Source organism: Anabrus simplex, chromosome 2, assembly GCF_040414725.1.
Source record: "Anabrus simplex isolate iqAnaSimp1 chromosome 2, ASM4041472v1, whole genome shotgun sequence".
NCBI classification, from domain to species: domain Eukaryota; kingdom Metazoa; phylum Arthropoda; class Insecta; order Orthoptera; family Tettigoniidae; genus Anabrus; species Anabrus simplex.
Window position 1 is genome coordinate 114081544 of NC_090266.1, and position 21551 is coordinate 114103094.

Sequence of the window (21551 nt, forward strand, 5' to 3'; positions counted from 1 at the left end):
TTTTCCAACACTTCCCATGTCTTCTTCTCTTGTCCTGGCTTGGTACTGATGGGACGGAAGATGACACAGAAAATGAAGTACTTCCATTCAGACTTGCATTACTATCACTAAAATCACCGTCAACTCTTTCACATGATTGTTCTTCTTTCGTCCCACGTCTAAGACGCTTTCTAGATACAGAAAAAGTATCACAAAAAGCTTTTAATCACATTTTAACATCTTCACCGCTTTCATTTTTTAGGTAATAGTAGTATGTCGCCGTTCTCTTAGGCTCACTTTCCTTTTTCGCATTGACTCTCTTACATGACTTCTGTTTAATCAGACTGAAGTAAAAAGCATTTTGTAAATTGTAATCTGAGTGTTTGTAAAATCCTACAAAACTTTCTTTTTTCAAAATCAGATAGTTTGTAATACACACTATACTTAACATTAGCCTTTTCATTCTTCACTGCGCACTTACATCGTTCACCAACTCTCATAGCTGGCGCAAGTTTCTCAGTTTTACCACTTATACAAGCTTCACCTCTATTTCTCAATCTCTTTGCTACGTACCTCTTCAGTTGTCTTGGTTTCGTTTACGTTTTTTTTACATTTATTCACATTAAAACCACCGTTTGTGCCACCAGAAGAGATTTTACTCACACTAACACTACTGTACTATTTATACCATCACAGGACATTTTCTGGTTAGAAAAGTAACTACAGTACATGTCACTCTAGCCCCTCCTCTCCAGTTGACTGAGGCATGTGGGTTAGCCCCTTCTCTTACTAGCTGTACTGTCGATTCCCATGGCCCTCAGATATCTGTGTGTATTTGGACAGACAAGAAACTATCCCACAACCACAAGTAGTGCACAGTATTGCTAAGAGATACCAGCACTATGCAAAAACACGATAAAACGAATTCTGAATTTTTGTGGGTTAGTTCCTTCCCTTACTCAGGCACTCAATTGTTCTGATGGACTGCATATCCATATCGGCGGCTTTCTTTTAAAACCTCGTACGTCACAATGCTCTTCCTACCCATTATATTCCTTAAGACTGGTCACACCTCCCAGTCACATATTTATATGCAGTCCATCGGAATCATTTTCATTGTATTCATTTTCGTATGCTAATGTGTAAAGGATAATGAACCTATCATATATTATACAGTAGGAATGTGTAAATTCGCCATGCCCTGAAGATGGTTTTGAGTGACTTACCGTTTTCACACCAGGCAAATGCTAGGGATGTACCTTAATAAGGGCCACGGCCCATTCCTTCCCACTCCTACGTCTTCCCTATCCCGTGGTCACCATAACACCTACCTTTGTCGGTGCGAGGAGAATCAATACGAAAATCAATCACTACTGATCTGCGTTTAGGGCAGTCGCCCAGGTGGCAGATTCCCTATCTGTTGTTTTCCTAGCTTTTTCTTAAATGATTTCAAAGAAATTGAAAATTTATTGAACATCTCCCTAACTCCCCTTCCTATAAATGAATATTTGCCCCAATTTGTCCTCTTGAATTCCAACTTTATCTTCATATTGTGATCTTTCCTACTTTTAAAGACGCCACTCAAACTTATTCGTCTACTAATGTCATTCCACGCCACCTCTCCGCTGACAGTTCGGAAGATACCACTTAGTCGAGCAGCTCGTCTTCTTTCTCCCAAGCCTCCCAGCCCAAACTTTGCAAGATCTTTGTAATGCTACTCTTTTATCGGAAATCACCCAGAAAAATTCGAGTTTCTTTTCTGAGGATTTTTTCCAGTTCTTGAATCAAGTAATCCTGGTGAGGGTCCCATACACTGGAACCATACTCTAGTTGGGGTCTTACCAGAGACTTATATGCCCTCTCCTTTACATTCTTACTATAACCCTAACTATAAGCCTCGGGAGGTCAACTGAGTAGAGGATGGTTCGATTCCCACCTCAGCCATCCTCGATGTGGTTTTTCGTGGCTTCCCACTTCTCCTCCAGGCGAATGTCGGGATGGTACCTAACTTAAGGCCACGGCCGCTTCTTTCCCTCTTCCGTGATTATCTATTCCAATCTTCCAATCCTCCCACAATGCCCCTGTTCAGCATAGCACGTGCGAGGTACTGGTCCTCCTTTCCAGTTTTTGCCCCTGACCGAAAGTGTCACCCTTAAGGACACTGCCCTTGAGGCGGTAGAGGTGGGATCCCTCGCTGAGTCCGAGGGAAAACCAACCCTGGTTGGTGAACAGATTAAGAAATGAAGAAAGAAAGAAAGAAAGAAAGAAACAAAGAAACAAAGAAACAAAGAAAGAAAATCAAATGTTAAACTAAAGTGAAGAAAGCAAGAAATTGTGTTTCAGTAAATAAAAAGTGACAGGAAATAGGGATTACGAAGTTGGCGGGGAGAATGTTGTTGAAGTTGATAGTTGTAAGTACTAAGATGTTACTGTTAGAAAAGACTTAATCTGGTCAGAGCAAGTTGAAAATGTAGTTGAGAAATCCTGGAGATCATTACATTTTACTACGCGCGATCTCAAGGAAACTAATTCTAGTGCTAAAAGTAAAGCTTATAAATGTTCGGTAAGACCGAATCTCGAATATGAATCTGAGTGCTGGGATCCGTACAGGGTAAGTTTAATAAATTCCCTAGAAAATTTTCAAAGAAGAGCGGTGCGTTTCGTAAACGGAAATAGGAGGATTACTATTAATTGGAAAAGTCCTGAATCTAGAAGGATTAGAGCTCGCCTTTGTGGTCTTTATAAGAGCTACAGGGGAAGGGCTGCCTGGAGTAGTATTAGGAATAGGTTGTAACCTCCCTCATACTTATCGAGAAATGATCACAAGCATAAAATTAGGGCCAGTAAACTGCATGCGGATGTGAGCAAGTTTTTCTCCGTAAACAGGGACCATAAGTGATTTGAGAATGTTAAACTAGTATTATATCTTGTAATATTTTATATCCATGGAATTGCTTGTTGTACTCTCGTTATTGTAGTAGTAGTAGTAGTAGTAGTAATAGTTGTTGTTGTTGTTGTTGTTGGTATTTATGTTTTAACATTACCTGATAATCACTTGTAATGTTAAGCTAGTAGTAAGCTCAACCTATATAGTATTGTAAGCCGTAGTGTTACGCACTGGAAATACTTACGTTTTGTGTGAATTTGTGTATTATGTTGCCATATTTAGAATGTTAAACTAGTAGTATTTCTTGTAATATTTTCATTCAATCAATCAATCAGTCAATACCGACCTGCATTTACGGCAGTCGCCCAGGTGGCAGATTCCCTATCTGTTGCTTTCCTAGCCTTTTCCTAAATGATTTCAAAGAAATTGGAAATTTATTGAACATCTCCCGTGGTAAGTTATTCCAATCCCTAACTCCCCTTCCTATAAATGAATATTTGCCCCAGTTTGTCCTCTTGAATTCCAACTTTATCTTCATATTGTGATCTTTCCTACTTTTATAAACGCCATTCAAACTTATTCGTCTACTAATGTCATTCCACGCCATCTCTCCGCTGACAGCTCGGAACATACCACTTAGTCGAGCAGCTCTTCTTCTTTCTCTCAATTCTTCCCAACCGAAACATTGCAACATTTTTGTAACGCTACTCTTTTGTCGGAAATCACCCAGAACAAATCGAGCTGCTTTTCTTTGGATTTTTTCCAGTTCTTGAATCAGGTAATCCTGGTGAGGGTCCCATACACTGGAACCATACTCTAGTTGGGGTCTTACCAGAGAATTATATGCCCTCTCCTTTACATCCTTACTACAACCCCTAAACACCCTCATAACCATGTGCAGAGATCTGTACCCTTTATTTAAAATCCCATTTATGTGATTACCCCAATGAAGATCTTTCCTTATATTAACACCTAGATACTTACAATGATCCCCAAAAGGAACTTTCACCCCATCAACGCAGTAAATAAAAACGAGAGGACTTTTCCTATTTGTGAAACTCACAACCTGACTTTTAACCCCGTTTATCAACATACCATTGCCTGCTGTCCATCTCACAACATTTTCGAGGTCACGTTGCAGTTGCTCACAATCTTGTAACTTATTTATCACTCTATAGAGAATAACATCATCCGCAAAAAGCCTTACCTCCGATTCCACTCCTTTACTCATATCATTTATATATATAAGAAAACATAAAGGTCCGATAATACTGCCTTGAGGAATTCCCCTCTTAATTATTAGAGGGTCAGATCAAGCTTCACCTACTCTAATTCTCTGAGATCTATTTTCTAGAAATATAGCAACCCATTCAGTCACTCTTTTGTCTAGTCCAATTGCACTCATTTTTGCCAGTAGTCTCCCATGATCCACCCTATCAAATGCTTTAGACAGGTCAATCGCGATACAGTCCATTTGACCTCCAGAATCCAAGATATCTGCTATATCTTGCTGGAATCCTACAAGTTGAGCTTCAGTGGAATAACCTTTTCTAAAACCGAATTGCCTTCTATCGAACCAGTTATTAATTTCACAAACATGTCTAATATAATCAGAAAGAATGCCTTCCCAAAGCTTACATACAATGCGTGTCAAACTTACTGGCCTGTAATTTTCAGCTTTATGTCTATCACCCTTTCCTTTATACACAGGGGCTACTATAGCAACTCTCCATTCATCTGGTATTAGTCCTCCGACCAAACAATAATCAAATAAGTACTTCAGATATGGTACTATATCCCAACCCATTGTCTTTAGTATATCCCCAGAAATCTGATCAATTCCAGCCGCTTTTCTAGTTTTCAACTTTTGTATCTTATTGTAAATGTCATTGTTATCATATGTAAATTTTATTACTTCTTTGGCCTTAGTCTCCTCCTCTATCTTGACATTATCCTTGTAACCAACAATCTTTACATACTGCTGACTGAATACTTCTGCCTTTTGAAGATCCTCACATACACACTCCCCTTGTTCATTAATTATTCCTGGAATGTCCTTCTTGGAACCTGTTTCTGCCTTAAAATACCTATACATACCCTTCCATTTTTCACTAAAATTCGTATGACTGCCAATTATGCTTGCCATCATGTTATCCTTAGCTGCCTTCTTTGCTAGATTCAATTTTCTAGTAAGTTCCTTCAATTTCTCCTTACTTCCACAGCCATTTCTAACTCTATTTCTTTCCAGTCTGCACCTCCTTCTTAGTCTCTTTATTTCTCTATTTACTATTCCTTACCACCCTTAATGATACAAACCTGTTTTCGCATTCCTCAACAATTTCTTTAAACCCATCCCAGAGTCTGTTTACATTTTTATTTAACGTTTTCCACCGATCATAGTTACTTTTTAGAAACTGCCTCATGCCTGCTTTATCAGCCATATGGTACTCCCTAACAGTCCTACTTTTAAGACCTTCCTTTCTATCACATTTATTTTTAACTACGACAAAAACAGCTTCATGATCACTAATACCATCTATTACTTCAGTTTCCCTATAGAGCTCACCTGGTTTTATCAGCACGACATCCAGGATATTTTTCCCTCTGGTTGGTTCCATCACTTTCTGAATCAGCTGTCCTTCCCATATTAACTTATTTGCCATTTGTTGGTCATGCTTCCTGCCGTTCGCATTTCCTTCCCAATTGACATCTGGCAAATTCAGATCTCCCGCTACAATCACATTTCTTTCCATGTCGTTTCCCACATAGCTGACTATCCTATCAAATAATTCCGAATCCGCGTCAGTGCTACCCTTTCCCGATCTGTACACAACTCTCTATTAGAACGTAATTAGTAATATAGCTTACTTTTGCTTGCCGTAGTGGTAGATTGGTGTTAGTAGCGGTAGACTGGGTTCAGTGCCTTATTTTTGTCGTGTTTATTTCCACTTACATTATTGACACATTGCCATTATCGTATTGATCGCTGTAAATTGTTATTTCCATTTCATTCCCATTATTGTCATATTCATCTCCAACATAACGGAGAACAACGTAATTTACAGTCCCCCTGATAACGAACTTGAGACAAACGAACAGGCTCCCCTCTTCCTTGCAAACATTCCTCAAAACCTTTCACTTACTCCACCCTCCCCCAATGTCGCTGGAACCAGCTGTGCAGGCAACATACACCTATTGTCATCTGAGCTTTCTTGCCATTCCCAGTCGACAAGGGACATCATTAACCACCAGCTTTCTCCGTACAGTAATGCTTTAAAAATTTGCCATATAAACGCTCAAAGCCTCCTTGCGGAGGAGCGAATGGACGAAATAAAAGCCCTATTTATGCCTCCCAGTTTCCACGCAATATTAATCTCTGAATCTTGGTTAAAACCACATCACGCAATAGAAAGACTGCAGCTGGCGGGTTATACATTTCTTAGATCCGACAGATTAAATAAGCCCTCCGGGGGTACCGCTGCGTATGTTATGACCAGCTTACGCCCTAAAATAATCTGTAGGTCTCCAGGTCCGTACGAGCGAAAACCTGAGTTCATGTTCCTGGAAATAACTGTGAGTGAAGTTAAATGTCTTCTGGGTGTAGTATATAAGCCACCGAAAGCGGGTTTTTTATGCGATCTAGAGACTCAAATACAAGATTTAGTCACTGATTACTCAAATATAATTATAATGGGCGACTTTAACATAAACCTTCTTGAACCTAACTCTCCTCAGACAACCCAACTTTTAACATCATTTAAAGCTTGCAATTTAACGTTTCTCCCTCTCAACGCTACACATCACACAGACACATCACACACCTTAATTGATCTCATTGCCACTAACCAACCTGAATTAGTTCTTCATCACGGTCAAATTAGTGTCCCGGGTATATCGCGACATGATGCTATATTTATGGCCTATTCTATTAAAAGTCCCAAGTTCAAATCGAAAATAATTTCATATAGAGATCTACGAAGAATTGATAAGATTAAACTTTTACAAGACGCAGTTGCAGTGCCATGGCATGACATATTTAAACTTAAAGACATAAATGACAAAGTAACTCTCTTCAATCAACATATGACTGAACTGTATGATAGACACGCCCCTGAAAAGAAGGCTCGAGTTACGCGGAAGCCAGCTCCCTGGCTCTCAGATGAGATTAGAGCACTAATGGCTGAACGCGATGCTACTTATAGACGAGTTAAGAAACATTGCACTCCTGACAATCTACTGAACTATAAGAGGCTGAGAAACGCTACGACCCAACAGATTAGAAATGCGAAACTACGACACGCCCACAGTTTAATTCAACCAAATGTTTCAACAGCTGTGTTGTGGAAATCCATAAAGAGCTTTGGAATTACCAAAGGACGAGACGATGACGAAATAAATATACCCTTGGAAAAACTGAACGATCATTTTTCATCTAACTGCACATTAAATGCAGCGCTGAAACAGGAAGTTCTAGACGGGAATTATGCAAAGACGCGAACAGATAGAGAAAACTTCTACTTCCGTCCAGCAACCCACTCACAAGTCAGGTTTGCTATAAATCGGATAACATCAACGGCAAAAGGAAATGACAGGATAGGAATAGAGATGATAAAAATTATTCTGGATGTGATATTACCTGCACTAATTAACATATTTAACTCTTCCATTGTAGACAGCACATTTCCCGAAATATGGAAAGCGGGCATTATACGTCCTCTAAAAAAAGTAGCTTCCCCTTCTGAACCATCTGACTACAGAGCCATCTGCATACTTTCTGCTTTATCCAAAGCGCTAGAGTTCATCGCTCATAGACAAATAACAGACTACATGACGACTTACAACTTATTTGACCCACTACAATCTGGTTTTCGTCAAGCACACAGTACTACAACGGCACTACTGAAGGTCACAGAAGACATCCGAGAAGCTATGGACAACAAGGAAGTGACAGTTTTAATACTCTTAGATTTGAGCAAAGCTTTTGACTCTGTTGACATTGACATCTTGCTCTCGAAATTGTATTCCCTCCATTTCTCGGACAGCGCCCTCCTTTGGTTGCATTCCTACCTGCATGGCCGTCGGCAGTGTGTTACAGATAGAATAAACAAATCAACTTGGCGGTCTGTGCAGTGTGGTGTGCCCCAAGGGTCAGTGTTAGGACCCCTTCTTTTTTCCATTTACATTAATGATGTCTCCCAAAACCTAACGCATTGCAAATACCATATTTATGCTGATGATGTACAAATGTACCTCCATACATCTCCAAATCTAATACTTTCCGCCATAGACAAAATCAATCAGGATCTAACATCATTTTCTTCTTGGTCTTTGAGATGTGGGCTTAGGTTAAACCCAGCTAAAACGCAAGCCATCATCCTTGGATACCCAAAACTACTCACGAAGGTCAATCGACCAGAGATTCCATCTATAAGGTTGTGTAATACTAACATACCATTCACGTCATCAGTAAAAGTCCTAGGCATTACTTTCGATGATGACATGTCATGGAAAACGCATATCACGAACATCACCCAGAAAATATTCTCTGCATTGCACATGCTGCGCGGGTATAAATACTTATTTCCTGAAAAACTAAAAAAAATGTTGGTAGAAAGTCTGGTTTTCCCTCATTTCGACTATTGTGACGCGATTTATAGAGACGCTCGAGGCAAGTTATTGAGCAGATTACAACGTGGTCAAAATGCTTGTGTGAGATACGTCTGTAACCTACGGTACTATGACCACGTAACTCCTTCATATAACCATCTATCTTGGCCCCGACTAGAGATCCGTCGCACTGTGCATTCCCTATGCCATCTCCATAAAATCCTTCATTCTTCACAACCATTTTACCTTACTTCATATTTCAAATACTTATCCTCTTATCACAGTCTTAACACCAGATCCACTAATAATTCCATCCTTGCTTTACCTACCCACAGAACTGCCATCTATGATAAATCATTCACAGTAATTGCCTGCCGTGAGTGGAACCTCCTTCCCGAAAATATCAGGGGGTTAAGCGCTATTCACACTTTCAAGGAAGCACTTTGGAGACATTTTATGCACCAGTAAGGATCATCTGTAAACTTGATGCTGCTACTTACAACCATTCTATTGTTATGGATGTCCTGGTAGAGAGTCTAAAATTTTTATCCGATTTGTCTTTAAAATCAAATGTTATGTACTGCCTTTTTTTTTTTTTTTTACATGTAGGATATTAGTTTTAAGAATTTACCCCTTTTTATGTCTGATTTATTTAATCTTAATTTAATCTTAACTTAATCTTAATTTATTAATTTAATCTTAATTCATTTCATCTTAATGTAATCTCACCATTCTTGTATTATTATTAATTTAATTTGTATTAGACGTAGTTATTGTAATACAATGCAACATATGTATATTTCAGTTCCTGGTTAGATGGAAGAGAAGGCCTGAAGGCCTTAATCTTGCCAGGTAAAATAAAACATTACTAAACTAAACTAAACTAAACTCCAAATATATCAAGTTGCCTATTATCTTTAGAAATGAGCCTTACACCTACAATTTCATGTGTCTCATCTTTAACTTTTTCGTAGCTTACAAATTCTTCTTTCACCAGAATGAACACTTCCCCTCCCACCCTTCCAATCCTATCTCTACGATACACACTCCAGTGCCGTGAGAAAATTTCTGCATCCATTATATCATTTCTTAGCCATGATTCAACTCCTATTACAATATCTGGTAAATATATATCTATTAAATTACTTAATTCTATTCCTTTCCTTACAATACTTCTACAGTTCAACACTAACAATTTTATGTCATCCCTACTTGATTTCCAGTTCCCTGTTCCCTTATCACCGCTCCCTAGGCCATCCCGTTTCCCTGAATGTACCTCCCTATTACCCTTCCAAACAAATTTCCTAACTTATACGTACCACTGCGGTTTAAATGAAGTCCATCTGAGCGCAGATCCCTATCTCCTACCCATGGAATTGCTTATTGTACTCTTGTTGTTATAGTTGTTTGTTGTTGTTGTTGTTGTTGTTGTTGTTGGGTAATTTTGTTTTAACTATACGTTATTATCACTTGTAATGTTAAGCAGTGAAAATACTTAAGTTGTATGCGAATTTGCATATGATGATGCTGGATTTAGAATGTTAAACTAGTGGTATTTCTTGTAATATTATATTTCCAGGGATTTGTTGTTTTACATGATAATTGCCACCAGGATATTTCCCATTTGCAATGTATTTGTTAATAATTATAATGGCCTAAATTGGTCATCACACGCGATCTGACGCGAAAGTTTCTCAGTTATCACTACAGCCTCCAAATCTGGTTGCGGTCCAACCGCTTATAGCGTTTTTCAGTTCGTTATTCGTCCAGACCCAGGAATTCAATTACACGGTGTCGTATTACTATTTCCCAGCTTCTTAAGTTCGTTTGTTTTTTAAAGGGGCCTAATACAACAGGCTTCCAACAGTGCGTCGTGTACAGTCTTGTCTCACTGTACGTGACTCAGTTTCCTTGCTGATAACTGCTTGTATGTTTTACTACCAGTATACCGCTTAAGTATACTTTGTGTGTTTCAGTGGAAAAGTGAGAAATTTGCTTCAAGGTTCCTTGATACATCTTCGTTTTCCAGGCAGGAGTCTAATTTTAATCACCCTGTTTGTTGTCATCTTCTAATCCAAGTCTCTTCATGCAATAAATTACAACATTTCCCAATTACAGTAAATATGTAAGATATATCAACTTAGGTGGCTAATGAGCCCATTTCTAAAGGAATACCAGATAAGCTCGATAGAATGAGAGCTATTTGGTCTAAATTAATTCCAAATAATGAACTCTATTCAATGTCTGTGTCATTTCATGAAAATCAGGTTAATGATATACTTTATATCCCTTCACATCCTTGACACTGGAAATAATGAACACTACCACTTAGTATCTGCCTACTGTCATTTCTTGATGGATACAGAACTTTTTCATCCATCTCTTGGCACAGGCCAGAGCAAAGTGTAGCTTCCACTGAAGTCCCAGTCTCATCCATGGCTGTGACAATATGGAAGCTGTTGTGGTATGGGTGGTGCTGATTAATGACATTCAGAGCAAAACCAGTGTATCTGAGTGTCATGAAAGGTGTTTCTCATAGGGTTAGCTGTGCTACAATAGCACTGGCCCAGTGAGGAAAGCAATGGCAAACTACCTCACTCCTCGTCTTGCCTAGTACGCCTCATTTTGGTACTGCCTTTGGTTTTTGTGGTTTCCCAATAACTGCATAGCCTTTGGTGGTGCTATTTGAGGATTCAACCAGCCTCTGGGCTGATGACCTAACAGACAGACAGACCACATAGTAGTGCAATTAAACATTAGTGCTCCATCTAGCCTTAAATTACTGCCCCGAAAGAAAGACAATCGTTATAATCCAGAATTTTGGGGAACAAAGAACGGGAACAAAGGAGGTCTTCTTCTTACGACCAGGGAAAGCACCTCTATACAAACCGCACCTTTATGGAATAAATAGAAAGCTGACTAGCACTCGCCACTAGCACTCGCCATACCCTCGAAGGTTCTCATGAAACTACATTACCTCATTTCGCAGCTAAGTTGATTCATAAATCCTGGCTCATATCATAAAACTTCAAGGAGTATATTTGTTGAGCATATCACTAAGACAAGTACGTTTTCATTAAGAAGTAAGTAATTCATAACGTCAACACCAATCTCAAAAAGTGAAGAATTTCTAATACTGTACTCTCAAATAAAAATTTTGAAATTTCGTTGACCAGCAGGGAAAATAATGCGTGTAATCTGCATAATAATTAGACTGTGGAACTCACAGTTACTTTCGACTGTTTCGTACAAACTTTCTGTCAATAGTATGCAGTATCACTCAAATGGCGTTGTGCGCGGTTGGATAATAATAATAATAATAATAATAATAATAATAATAATAATAATAATAATAATAATTATGTTATTTGCTTTACGTCCCACAAACAACTTTTACGGTTTTCGGAGACGTCGAGGTGCCGGAATTCAGTCCCGCAGGAGTTCCCTTATGGGCCAGTAAATCTACCGACCCCAGGCTGACGTATTTGAGCACCTCCAAATAACACCAGACTGAGCCTGGATCGAACCTGCCACGTTGGGGTCAGAAGGTCAGCCACCTCAACCGTCTGAGCCACTCATCCTGGCGATCAGATTATCTGTCCGTCCGTTTTAGGTTTTGGCCATATTTGCAGCAAACATTCATCTCAGGATAGACGCAAAAATATGTAGAAGTCAGCATTCACAATACACCGATCTTAAACCTAGCTGTGCGTTTCGCTATATTGTTCGCGCAATGCTCGGTGAAGAATGTCCAGAATAAATCAAATGATTTCGAAACAAGGAGATGTCTAAACACTATGGCCATATACAAACGTGACAGAAGTACGCACTCTGGATGAATATCATCGAGCAATTACTCCCCTGCCTCGTAAGTCAACTAACAACTTCACAGTATTTAAATGAACTCGCCCCGCTCCATCAAACTCCGAGCCCGCATTCACGAGACCTCCCCTATTTTACCACCCTAATGAAATAACTTACACTTCCATTACACGTACCCTGCACCATCCTCTGCTTCACCTTGTCACTGCGAATTGGAATGTCACGTTGACACAAAGATCAACCTTATTTTCTGAAGGATCAGCTGATAATCAATACGTATTATCTTTTCCTCCTACTATCACAACGGAGAAACTCATCTAGTAATTAAATACAGCATCAGGTAACACAACGTGATTTTAGTGGTCTCTGGCTTTTAAATATTATATAAAAGTTTTATTGAAATGAATAGCAAGATATCCGTGCTTCGCTATGGTATTATACTGAAATTTATAATTAAATACTGAACGTTTTATATATAATCCGCCAAAATTCGCGATCTGACTCGTTTTCTGAGAGAATCCTCCAAAATTCGCGATCTGTCTCGTTTTCTGAGATATTATAGCAAAGTTCATCACATTTTCCAATCTTTCTTTCCAACTTTCGTACTTCCCGGGCTAGGTCCAGGTATTCCCTAAATCTTGCCATCTTTTCCTATAAGTATTTTAATCTGGATCAAATCCTTGAGGAGATCCGGTGTGGTGTCGTCTTGGGTGGCTTGGTGGTACTGAACCCGCGGCCGGACTGCATTCGTAGTCATTACCCGGCCAGGACCCGTTTCCAATGCCGTCCGCACATTTTGACGACGGTCCACAACATGAAAATTATTATTATTATTATTATTATTATTATTATTATTATTATTATTATTATTATTATTATTATTATTATTATGAAACATACATCGCAATTAAGAAATATCCCGGTGGCAATGGTCATTTACAGTAGTGCGATAATAAAGTTAAAACATAATTACGGAACAACAACAACGAGAGTACAATTTGCAATTCCATGGAAAGGAAACATTACAAGAAATACTACTAGTTTTATATACTAAATCCAGCATTATCATATACAAATTTACACACAACTTAAGAATTTCCAGTGCTTGGGTGCTGGTAGGACCTAGTGTTTATAATGCACTATGTCTTCTGGTATGGGCTAGAGCAATTTTGTTACTTTCATTGATCTGTCCCTGTCTTATCCTTGGCTTTGACAATATGAAAGTGACTGAGGTATGAGCGATGTTAGTAATGCCATTCCTTGTGCAGCCAGTCCCTGCTATGAATGGTGTGAAAACTTTGCTCATAGGGTCGGTAGGTGCATGCATTTATATGTAATAGCAACTTCTGGCTCGGTGAGGAAAGCAACGAGAAACTACCTCACTCCTCATTTCCCTAGTACGGCTCTTCAGTGATGCCTAGGCCATCTATGACAGCTGATGGCAGAGCTGTTGAGGATCCAACCAGCCTTAGGGCTGAAGACAGAACATACAAACAACACTACGGCTTATTATACTATAGGCACAGTGCGGGATGTACTAGTGGCGTCGCACATTGTTCCTAAGGCGAATTAAATGCGGATGTTGCGTCTACTGAGGATTTTCGAAGTGGCATTAAGAAATTATGGATCTGACCATTGAATGCGGATTTCTACCCATCAAAAGTATGAAATTTCGCTTCGCGTTGCTTCCTAAGGATGAAATTTGTGCGTAAGTGGACAAGCATAATAATTATAATTTCGTGTGGCTATTTCTAGCCGAGTGCAGCCCTTGTAAGGCAGACCCTCCGATGAGGGTGAGCGACATCTGCCATGCGTAGGTAACTGCGTGTTATTGTGGTGGAGGATAGTATTATATGTGGTGTGTGAGTTGCAGGGATGTTGGGGACAGCACAAACACCCAGCCCCTGGGCCATTGGAATTAACCAATGAAGGCTAAAATCCCCGACCCGGCCGGGAATCGAACCCGGGACCGTCTGAACCGAAGGCCAGTACGCTGACCATTCAGCCAACGAGTCGGACAATGGACAAGTGAATGAAATGAAGGAGATAAGAGGAGATAATGTATCAGTTAGTTCTGCAAATGTGATACGACAAACGTCTGTGACCTCACGAACGTACACAGTAAACACCAGGTAACTGTATAACTGTGCATAATTTTTGTTATCCATTCCATTTGCACTCCACTTGCATTACACTTGCACTAAGTAAATATGAAACTTCTAATTTTTATTTTTATTGTAATTTTTTTTAGGTTGATTCGGAACCACTGATCTCTATACATGGATGGCTGGTAGCTTGGGTAGCAGTAAGCCGAATAGAAGATGACTGGCGTAGTGAGATGGCAGCAAGCGCACGGTGCAGTAGACCACGAGGAGCGCGCTAGTTCAGCGAAGCCAGGCCTCTTGATTGTAGTTCCAGGAGTGTTCTGTGCTGTGTTATTGCAAAGTAAATAGTAGTGTATTTTACGAATTTAGGATCGTTTCCTTGTAGTATGCTTGTGAATTACAAGGTTCAATTTAAATATGTATGTGTTTATGTGAAATATGAATGAAGAAACATTCTACGGGATATTAACATACCGCAGTGTCAGCTTATGGATGTACAAACAGAACTGATCAGCAGAAGGAGAAATCATTTCATCGGGGAGTTTTATAATGTACATAAGAATCTTCCTAGGGTAGTGTTTTGAGTTTTAGGTTTATTGTATCTTATTTCGCATATTCTGGGAGAAAAATGGCAATTAATTTTTGTATGTTTCCTTTCTCGAGATCCGAACATCTAAGATCATCGATTAGGAGTATCAGGCGGGAGAATTGTGAGCCTTTTAAAACAGCTGTTCTCTGGTCGGATCACTTAGAGGAAGACTGTTTTGATAGAAATGGACAAACTGTACGCATTAGAAGTGATGTACAGCCAACTGTTTTCAATTTTACTGAACATTGACTGCAAGTAAAGATTTGCTTATATTTTTATTTATTTGTCATAATTAAACTGACGGCTTTGATGAAATAATTGACGTGACCTTATAACAACCTTAGAAAATGAAGTCTGGAAGAATTCTAGACCTTATTTACATCAGTAATGATTATGGGTTTTAGACACTGGAGTGGTGGGAGAAGGGAAAGTGTGGTGGGTGTTTTAGGCTATCCCATTATACTATTCGTGGTATTTCGGACTCTTTTAACTGGTGTTACATATTTCTGATGATGACTATCAATATTGCTTTGCTAACTGAATTTAATTAAAGAGGTCTGTAATAGCAAATTTAGGTGCAGGTAATGTGATATATTTACAAGTTTTGAATATTTGCTGGTTTGATAAATGTGTACATTTGCTTCAATGATATTTTAATTTGATAAACTGCGCGTCATTTCATGGAAACAGGAAACAGAAATTCATTATCAAGCACCGATTACGATATGTCGAATCTAGGCCTGTATAGTGAGCTACGTTTATAGTTACATCATTTTAAGAATGCATTATTTCGTGGCATACATGTATACAATTTACAGCAATGTTTCCAGAAACTGATTTTCACTCGTATTGTGTTACCGATCGCTAATTGCATGTATTCAGCACGTAAGTTAATATTTGTCGGCCGTTATTAGGCCTATACACTCATGTTTATTGCTATCCCGGAGATTTACTGACCTCGGAATGACGTGTCAGTGATCCCAGTGTCCTTATGCTTTGAGTGAACATGTCTCTATATTTTTAATCATTCCAATGCGCCATTAATTGCGATTTAAAATTGTCTATGTTATCATTGCTTCCTCATAAGGAGAGCCAACATGGCGAACCGCGCGCTCAACTTGGCGTACTTTCTCCTGCAGCGGAGAGCTGTCATCAGCGATCCATGTATAGAGATCTGTAGAGCCCGGATTTCCATGCAAATGCATGTTTTTAAATAAGCTAGCTACACTTCTCAAACTTTGCAAATATTCGTTTTACGGCTTAACAATTCCAAATAACCGTTCTTTTTCCGTGCATGTTTGCATGTTTTGGCATTTTTCGGAGAAAATTCATGCATAATGCATATTTGGAAGATTTTGGATTTAATAGCGCATATTTAGACGTTTAATATTGCATAATATGACTTTTATTCTGACTTTGACGCATATATATTGTTAACTTGCATCATAGTGCATTTTCTGAATGTTAGTTTGCAGAATTTGGGACAATTTTTCACGTTGTAGGCTACAGTATGTCTATTACTGAGAGACGGAGAGAATGTATTCCTGGCATCCTATGTGACAACCATAGTTAGTAGCCTACATACGGTACAGGTCCTACAGTATAATGCAATTAACCAAACACTTTCTTATCTGTTGCTTGAGTAAGCAATGACGTAAGTCGGAAGGCCCTACGTCGAAATCTAATTCTTAGGAATAAGGTGTCCCAGTTTTTCAGTTGTACATTGCCATAAATTGAACCGTAAATTGTACATTAATCATCGACGGCTCATTTTTCGTCTGTTAGACGAACAAAAGAGACCTTGTATCGCACTTCTGTGGCGCCGCGTTACTGGGATAGCAGCTTACAAATTCTGGTTTTCCATTGAACCCTCTACCGTTGTTATCCTGGAATGTCCTACCCGGAACTCTCAATCGTCACACGTCTGTGTTATCGCAGCAAGCAATCGTTACCACTTATTGAGGACATTCAAATGTGTCTGCAATCATCGCATGGAGAAGCAGCTGCCGTAGATAGAGATAAGTTGAACAAACTAATTCGTTCAAATCCTGATTTTGAATTCGTCAAGCTTATAAAAGACGTATTGTGGTGAAAATGCAAAAGACGTACAATTTGACCTCACTTTATCCAAATGTCTTCATTGAATTATGCATCTATCACTTCTCGTGACGTAAAAAGATAATTTTCTGTGCTTAAGTATGTGCTGAATGATAAACGGATGAGCTTAAATCAAGACAATTTGGAGAAATTAGGGTAGATTTTGTTCATGTTTCAAAAGGAACTGAATTTTGATAGTGCATATTTTCCAGTTTATTGTGCATGTTTGGCCATATGATAGTGCATGAATGCATGCATATTTTGAGATTTGATAGTGCATGGAAATCCGGGCTCTAGAGATCAGTGTTCGGAGCGCAGTGTTCTAAGTGGAGAATGTCCCTGGCCTGCAGGAGAAGGAGGATCATGTTAACACATTACAATTGTATTTTATTATGCCAACAATGAATGTTCCTTTCCCAACACTAGTTTACCATCAAGTTGGGGGATACCTAGTGCCACCAAGTTCTAACATTTGCACTGTTACTTGCCCTTTGTTCGTAAATTCCAAGTAGATTTTTAGGTAAATAATGTTATTATGTTATGATTTGTTTCTGAAGATTAGTTAACACTTGCCACTTGTTCTTAAATTCCAAGTACATTTTAAGTAAATAATGTTATTATTAATGATTGGTTTTTGAAGACTAGTTAATACACATCACTTATAAATATTATCATCCGCATATGGGGGACGTTCGATAGACAATTTAGTTAAATTTGAAATATTTTAATTTGAATACATCTATCGATGTGAATTCTGACACTAGCAATACTTGACGATGATAGCAGTCCGCTATGTGTCACTGGTGGTGAAAACAGGTTGAACATTTTATTCAGGATAACATCCTGTTCCTCTATACTTGGTCCGTACATACTTTTGAACTCGTTTGTTGGATGGTGAGGGATTGTGTTATTAAGAACATAAAATCTATCATTTAAAGCTTCAAGAAACTGTACTAGATGCTCATTCCCAGAAACAATATATGATATAGCCTTAGCCACAGTGCCAGAGAGAAATTCAGCAGCTTTTCTTACGTTTTGTCGTTCACTACCAGTTAGGCCTACTAGCAAATGTTGTTCGATTATTTTATGAGTGAATTTTAAGTCCCCAATTTTTTTGGAACTGTACTAAGTCCACAAAGATGTCTTTTGTAACAGTTTTTCCAGGTGCAAGCGTGTATACTTTGTCCAACAGATGGTTTCTTATTAACTTAAACGTCCAAATCACACGGTCATCAATACATGGATTTTGTATGGAAGACTTCTCTGCACTTATTCCCAGGTCGATGTTTAACTTTCGGTCGGAACCACCCATATCACTCACAAAAGCCCTTAGGCGAAATCCCTCAACAAGTTTTACCGTGCAGTGAGCTTGCATCCGGGAGATAGTGGGTTCGAGCCCCACTGTCGGCAACCCTGAAGATAGTTTTCCGTCCTTTCCCATGTTCAAACCAGGCGAATGCTGGGGCTGTACCTTAATTAAGGCCACGGTTGATTCCTTCCCACTCCTAGGCATTTCCTATCAATAGTCGTCATAAGACCAATCTATGCCGGTGCGACGTAAAGCAAGTTAAGTTATAAAAAAACAAAAAGTTTAACGTTTCAAAAAATAACTCCGTAGTGACGGTCTGGTCGAACTGATAGTAAACAGGCTGTTTCCATTTACCAGTTAAACTTATTATAATTACCTGCACATTTACATTGGGCCCTCTGAATACATCTTCGACACTATCGTAGCATATATCAGATTTAGCTTTTATCTCGTCAGAGCTCATCACTAAAACTCTTTTAAAATTACCATTCATAATATTTGCTTTACCCTTTAGCATGTTAAAACCGATATCCAAAAACTCATATGAGTTGAAAATTGTGACAACCACCGTATTTCACTAGGGAGAGGATATTTTAGTTTCTCTAATATATGTCCAAGCTATTTTGGAGATACACCGAATTGTAACAGCTTTGGTTACATCTTCATGTGACCAGTTTGTACACTTTCCCTTTAGTAAACTTTTTTTTTTTTTTTTTTTAGAAAAAAATCCTCATAGTTATTTTAAAATTTCCTCCAATTTCGTTATTTTGCTTTGGGCCCTTTTTATATCTTCAGTAAGTAATTTGATGCTTTCATTTAATTAATTCTTCATTTTCGACCGTCACAGCAGCTAGCTCACACTTCAAGGGCAAGTTGTCTTTATTTTGGCTAACTGTTCGTTAATTTATCCTTCCTGACAAAGGTCATCCAGCTCACTCGATTTCTCTACAGATTTTCTTATTAGCGCTTCTATAACTTTTGTAAAATCCCGCCCTTCAGCACGTGTATTTCTCTCTGAATTGTTTATTAATGCAGAAAACGTGGGAATGTTTTGGAAAGGAATTGTTCTCCTTTTCAACAAGCGCTTAGGGAGAAGGCCTAACAGTTCAGATTGCAAAATCTCTTTCAAAATCATAGGGCAGAAAATGTTTGGAGCATATACGTGCGATTTTAAAGTGAAACGCATATTTTCGTTTACAAGAATGTACCCGTTGTTTGTGCAGAATTGGGTCTTTTGGGAATCTATAAAAGGAGAACTGCATCCGGGAGATAGTAGGTTCGAATCCCACTATCGGCAGCCCTGAAAATGGTTTTCCGTGGTTTCCCATTTTCACACCAGGCAAATGCTGGGGCTGTACCTTAATTAAGGCCACGGCCGCTTCCTTCCAACTCCTAGGCCTTTCCTATCCCATCGTCGCCATAAGACCTATCTGTGTCGGTGCGACGTAAAGCCCCTAGCAAAAAAAAAAAAAAAAAAAAAAAGGAGAACTTATGATTCTTTGCATTGTTCGGATGGTTTTGTACAGCCTGCAACCGCACAGCACGGCATTTTAGTAGCACAAACACGACATATACACTGGAATTCACGAACGATACGCACAAGTTCACGACTTTCAAAACATTCGCAAGCCTCGAAAGTAATTAAATAATTAAAGAAACTACGAGCAGACCGCAGACGAACAGCAATGCACCGAACTTCACTGCTTAGAATGAAGACACCGATATTAAAGAGTATATAGACTGATATTAACGCACCAAACAATGCGTAGTGTAATGGGAGGGACGGTCCAGTGACGTCACGACCACAGCAGTCTACTGCGCATCCGTCTCTCTTCTAGCTACCGTGATCATGAGGAAGAGGAATACTGATATTGTGTGACTCAGAGAGTGGAATGTTAGAAGTTTGAATCGTTATGATAGGTTAGAGAATCTGTAGAGGGAAATGGATAGACTAAAGTTAGATATAGTTTGTTAAGTGAAGTACGTTCGCAGGAAGAGCAGGTTTCTTGGTTGGCGACTGCAGAATTATTAACACAAAATTAAACACGGGAAATGCAAGAGTTGTTTTTACAATGATTACGAAATTAGGGCAGCGGGTAAGCTAATATGACCAGCACAATGAACGGATTTTTGTTGTCCAGATATACACTCAGCCGATGCCCTCCATAGAAGTTCAGGTCTGTACGCTAACTAGTTCAGCCAATGATAAAGTGTACGAAAAGGTAGAGTCTCTAATACAGTATGTAGAAGAAGCTGGGAATCTAACTGCGATGGGAGACTGGAATGCAGTCGTAGGCCTAGGAAGGGACGGTAATACGCCAGGAGAATGCGGACTGGGGCAAAGTAATGAAAGAGCAAGTTGAAATGTTGAATTTTACACCGATTACATTTTAATCCTTGCTTATACCTCGGTTCAGACGCTACAAACGACTTCAGTGTATGTGGATAAGACATGGAGACACTGGAAGGTGTTAAATAGACTTCATTAATATTAGGCATAGATTGGGAAATCAGGTGCTGGACTGCAAGCGTGAGATACTAATCTAATGGTGCGGTAGATGTCATGAAGTGGCATCTGAAGTTGAAGAAAACAAGGAATGCAAAGATATGGGATGTAGGCTAGTTGAAGGAACGGAGAGCAAGGAATTGTTTCAAGGAGTATGTTGTACAAAGACTAAATGGAAATGGCAAAGAAACACACTGCATGAAGCCTGTAGAGTCCTGAAGAATAAGATAAGTAGGCCTGCTGAAGAAGAGTTAGGAAGAGAAGCAAAATCCATAAGAGTCAACGGATAACTCAGGTGATACTAGACCTGACTAACGAACGTCGAAGTCCAAGAAGGAAAAATTTAGGAGAGCTGAAAGGAATACAGGCGACTGAAGAATGAAATGAATGTGAAGTGCAGGACAGATAAAGAAGAATGCTTGAACGAAAAGTGTAAGGTTGTTGAAGCTTGTATAATTGTAAGAATGATAGATGCTGCATACAGGAAAATCAAGAAAATATTTAGGGAAAGGAAACTAACTGCATGAATATTGGGATCTACTATGGGAGACCACTTCTATGGAAAATAGGACAGGGGGAAAATATGGCACGAACATATTGTACAATTATATCAAGGGAGAGAAGTAAATGATAAGATAATGGAACAAGAA